The sequence below is a fragment of the Delphinapterus leucas genome, chromosome 5 (genome assembly GCF_059928025.1).
Source record: "Delphinapterus leucas isolate spDelLeu-1000000601 "Yukka" chromosome 5, BTC_Dleu_Yukka2, whole genome shotgun sequence".
Classification (NCBI taxonomy): domain Eukaryota; kingdom Metazoa; phylum Chordata; class Mammalia; order Artiodactyla; family Monodontidae; genus Delphinapterus; species Delphinapterus leucas.
The window spans coordinates 123,463,171-123,468,862 of NC_143133.1; positions in this window are offsets into that span (position 1 = coordinate 123,463,171).

Genomic DNA, 5,692 nt, shown 5'->3' on the forward strand with positions numbered 1-5,692 from the left:
ATAAAAAGTATATTAATAATAATTTTAAAACATATATTGTCATTCATTTAAAGCAGTGTCTTGTATATATCTTTTTAACTTTTCCAGCAGCCCTTCAATGCAGGTATTATCAACCAATGAAGTGACTAAGGTGAGTGAAGTGCCTCAGAATTCAGGGAAGAGTTGTTTCCCTTGAGTCGGCCTGTGCTTTAGCAGGTATAGTGAAGCAACTCTGCAGACTCAGTAGAAAGAAAAAGTAGATGAGCAAAGTTACCAGAACTATGTAACATACTCCTCTCTCCACCAGATGAGTCTGAGGTTGTTTTAACAAAAGATGCTGTTTTCTTCACACCATGAGAAGGCTGCTGAGAAGATCTACTTTGCCCCACTTACAAGGAACTGTGTGAGAAAAGGGCTTTTGTTGTTTAACACTTTGGCCCTGGACTCTTCAGTATTAAAGTTATGCACCAGGTAAAATAATGAACCACAGAAGCCACTAACTTGTCTTACCTGAAGCTCTATTCCAAAGGATATTATCTTCTTTATCAAATTAGTGCTAAAGCACCCCTAAGCAGGAAATAAAAACCTCTAGTACTTCTCCGTATCTCTTGCTAGCCATTATAAAAACCTGAACACAGTTTCCATTAAAAATCAATTCTTGGACTTCCCTGGTGGCGCAGTGGTCAAGAGTCTGTCTGCCAGTGCAGGGGACACGGGTTCAAGCTCTAGGCCGGGAAGATCCCACGTGCGAAGGGCAAATAAGCCTGTGCGCCACAACTACTGAGCCCACGTGCCACAACTACTGAAGCCCACACACCTAGAGCCCGTGCTCCTCAACAAGAGAAGCCACCACAATGAGAAGCCCGCGCACCACATCGAAGAGTAGCCCCCTGCTCACCGCAAAGAGAGAAAGCCCACGCGCAGCAACGAAGACCCAACACAGCCAAAAATAAGTAATAAATTTATTTTTAAAAAAATTAAAAATCAATTTGTAAAGAGGATTAATATCACTCTACTTTTATTTCGTCCTAGAGTCAATTGTGCATTAATTTCATGCAAATCCAACTTGAACTGATATTAAATAAATTGAAAATTGATTTAAGGCCCATTAAGATGACCAATCTGATTTAAACAGTCGCCAAAATTTCCACTCTGAGTCTTCAATGTATCTCATTAGCGCCTCCACCGAAGGACGTGTAAAGAAAAGAAGGGAAGGAGAGGAAGTTCAAAAGCAATAGCTGCTCTTTTAGAAATGCTTGTTTAAAAAGGATGTTCGATTTTTCATTAAAATGCTATGTATATAATCAGAAATTGACCATTGAACAAGAAAATGTGTACTTCACTCTAAGGCAAAAAAAACCCCATATAAATTATTCATCATAGTTTACCTTCTGCCTCTTCAGTAAAGAATCTTGCCTCACTTTGCATCTGTTACGTAACATTATCTCTTTGTATTGGTTTTTATATTATCTCTTTCTGGAAGCTGTTACAAATAAAAATAGCCTAAGAAAAGCAAGCCTGAAGTCTTGAATTGTACAAGAAGTTTTAGTTTAACCCCATAGTGGGCTACAAAAAAATATCAAAGAGCTGTCAGTCCTAGAGTAGATGCTTATGATGTCCTTACGAAGTCCTCATGGTGGTTTACAAAGTCACATAAGAGGTGGCTTCCAAATATCTCACTGGGCACCCTCTCCTCCTATTCTCCCTGTTCCTCATTCTGTTCCTCAAGCACACCTTGCGTGCTCCAGCTCAGAGCTTTGTGTCTCCTCTTCCTCTGCCTAAAACACTCTTCCCTTAGATACGTACTTAGCTTCCTCCATCACTTCCTTCCAGTCTTGGCTCCATTCTCACTTCGATGAAGCCTATCCTACCACTCCTCGTATCACTACAACCATCCCCATCCCCAAATCTCTACTTGTCCCTACTGGACCTCTATTCCCAACATTCTAATGAAATTCTTCTTTCAAAGGTCAACAAATCCAATACATTTTTCTTATGCTGCCTTACTTGTTTTCCCCACTTATCACCTCTAACCACTCTAAATTAACTTACTATATTTATTGTTAACTGATTCCCTCACCCCTCTAGCATGTAAGGACCCCACGGGCAGTGGTCTTTGCCCATTGTGTTCACTTGGATACTGCAAGCACTTAAAACAGTGACTATGCAGTAGGTGCTCGATAAATCTTCTTTTGCAAGTATTTCCTTTGACAAGTCTTATCTCTCTCTTCCTAAAGTACCTGACCCTTACTGCCACCTTACTCTCATCCCAATTACTTTTTCCTTATAAAGCTCTATCTGCCCTCTGAATTCTACCTGCACCATTCTAATGAAATTCTTTCAAAACTCAACAAATCCAATGAATTTTTCTTAGTCTTTATCCTTTCCATCCCTGGGCAACATGAGGCACTGCCTCTACTTCCCTTTTTAGAAGGCTCATTCATTTAAAAGTAAATTGAACAAATACAATACTTGCTAGAAGCTCTTCCTTTGGTTTTCATAATGAGGGCTTTACCCATCCAAGTTTCTTCCTCTCACGTTCATATAAACATAGATAACCATGATTCTTTCCCAACGATCTCTTCTCTCAAATGTGTTCCTTTGTAACGCCCAGGCTTTAGCTAATATCATTTCGACTACCAGGCTAAATCTTTTTGCTGAACCGCCACCCCGCTATTTCCAACTACCACAGCACAACTAAGTATTATTACTACTACACCTACAGCACTCCAAATTCTACCTCTCCCAGCTCCGTGGATGTTACCATACTTTCCAGCCACCTGGCTTTAAGAGCCCTTCTCACTTCCTATGTTTTGGGCCTTTTCCATTTGTTTGAGACAGAACTCTGCCAAAACAGAAGGTTAAAAAAAAAAGTGACAGACTCACTTTCTCCGCCTCTCCAGCAGGTAGGACATGACTACATGACTGAAATCTTCCAAATCAGATGTACCTCTCCCAGATTTTACACGGAGCTAACAAAGACCTCAGGGCATCCATTCTGACCAGTGCCGGTGGGAGCAGCAGCTATGTTCATTCTCCACAGGCTGCAACAGCACCAGGTCTAGGGGCAGCATCTGGATCGCGCACTGACGATGTGAGCAGTGGCAGGGTCTATGCCAAACTGTGGTGACAATGGTGTCCTTATTACAAGATAAACGCTGGGCTGGAATTTTAAGTACTGTTCTAGGCTATGTCTCTTCCAAACCTGGTTCTCATTTCCTCCTGGAGAATCTATGAACTAGCAAATATCCTCTTAACAACTTTGTTTTCTGTGTAAGTTAATCACAGTTGGTTTCTGTGGCTTTCAACTGAGAAATTTTGATGAATAGGAAGACCCAGTTGATTCCCTCAGTAGAAGTAATTGTTTCCTCTTGCAAACTTCCAGAGCACTTTACTGGTACCACTTCTATGACATTTATCTTATTATTTTACCCTGTGTTATAACTATTTGTGCCTACTCTCTTCCTCACAACACTTTATATTTCCTTAGGGTGAGGTGCCTGTCATTCATCTTTATCCTTTTACACTTCCTCCTTGTCTACTTCAGATATCTTTCAAAAACAAACAAAACATTGTTTGTACATTCTTTCTGACTCAGGAAGTTGCCCTAAGTCCCTCCTTGCTGTGTTGTTGATCTGACAAGGTTCCACCATTCCATTCTTGGAATTACCTTCAAGATTAACTTATTCAGTAAGTGTCTGGTGCCTCCCCAAGATTCTGTCTCTTAGGTGCTTACCTCATTTCCATGTGCTAAAGGCCCTTTTTACCCTCTGCTCCAGCAGTATACACAGAGCATCAACAAGGTTGCCAAGACCATTCAACAGGGAAAGGACAGTCTTTTAAACAAATGGTGTTGGGAAAACTGAATACCCACATGCAAAAAGTAAAGCTGGACCCCTACCGTATACCATATACAAAAACTAACTCAAAATGGATCAAAGAACTAAACATAAGAACTAAAACTATAAAACTCTCAGAAGAAAACACATGGGAAAAGTTTCACATTACTGCATTGGGCAATGATTTCTTGGATATGATTCCAAAAGAGCAGACAATTTAAAAACTAGATAAATTGGACATCAAAATTTAAAACCTCTGTGCATCAAAGAATACAATCAATATCATGAAAAGGCAACCTAGGAAATGGAAGAAGACATGTAAATCATATATCTTATAAAGGGCTATTATCCAGAATATATAAGAATGACTAGAACTCAACAACAACAAACAACCCAATTAAAAAATGGGTGAAGAACTTACATAGACATTTTTTTTTTTTTTTGCGGTATGCAGGCCTCTCACTGTTGTGGTCTCTCCTGTTGCAGAGCACAGGCTCCAGATGTGCAGGCTCAGCGGCCATGGCTCACAGGCCCAGCCACTCCGCAATATGTGGGATCTTCCCGGACCGGGGCACGAACCCGTGTCCCCTGCATCGGCAGGCAGACTCTCAACCACTGTGCCACCAGGGAAACCCCACATAGACATTTCTTCAAAGAAGATATAAAAATGGCCAACAAGCACATGAAAAGATGCTCAACATCAGTAATCACAAAGGAAATGTAAATTAAAACCACAATGAGACACCATCTCATACCCAACAGGATAACTACTATCAAAAAAACAAAATAAGTATTGGGGAGGATGTGAAGAAATTGAAATCCTTGTGCACTGGTGATGGGAATGTAAAATGGTACAGCTGGTATGGAAAACAATATGATAACTCCTCAAAAAATTATAAATAGAATTACTTTATGATCCAACAATTTTACTTCTGGATATATACCCAAATGAACTGAGAGCAGAATTTTGAGAAGATATTTAAACACCCGTGTGCATAGCAACATTATTCACAACAGCCAAAAGGCAGAAGCAACTCTACAATAGATGAATGGATAAAATGTGGTATATTCATATGATGAAATATTATTCAGCCTTAAAAAGGAAGGAAAATCTGACACATGCTACAGTACTGATGAGCCTTAAAGACACTATGCTAAGTGAAATAAACCAGTCACAGAAAGATAAATACTGTTATATTCATATGTTGAAGCCATAACCCTCAATGTGATGGTATTTGAAGGTGGGGCCTTTTGGAAATAATTAGGCTTAGAGGAGGTCATAATGGTAAGGCCCCCATAATGGGATTAGTGTCTTTATAAGAAGAGGAAGAGAGATCTGAGCTAGCTCCATTGTGTTCTCTCTCTCTCTCTCTCTCTCTCTCTTCCATGTAAGGAGACAGCAAGAAGACAGCAATCTACACACCAGGAAGGGGGTCCTCACCAGGAACTGTATGTTCTGGCATCATGATCTTAGACTTTCTGGCCTCCAAAACTGTGAAAAATAATTGTCCATGGTTGTTTAAGTCACTCAGTATAATGTATTATGTTACTGAGTTTCAACTTTGCAAAGATGAAAAGAGTTCTAGAGATTGGTTGCCCAACAATGTGAACATACTTAACACTACGGAATTGTAACATGTAAAAATGACTAAGATAGTAAATTTTATGGTATGTGTATTTTACCAGAATTAATTTTTTAAGGTTTTTTTTTTTTTAAGGGAAACAACTTTTGTTCAACCCAGGCTTCCAGGATACTGTATCCCAGCCAGGGTGATTCAGAGAGTTGATTTCCTACTCCTGCGTCATTCCCATCCTCTACAATGCTGTCAACAGTGATTAGCGGGTTAAAATCCTGCAGTGGCTCCATAATATCC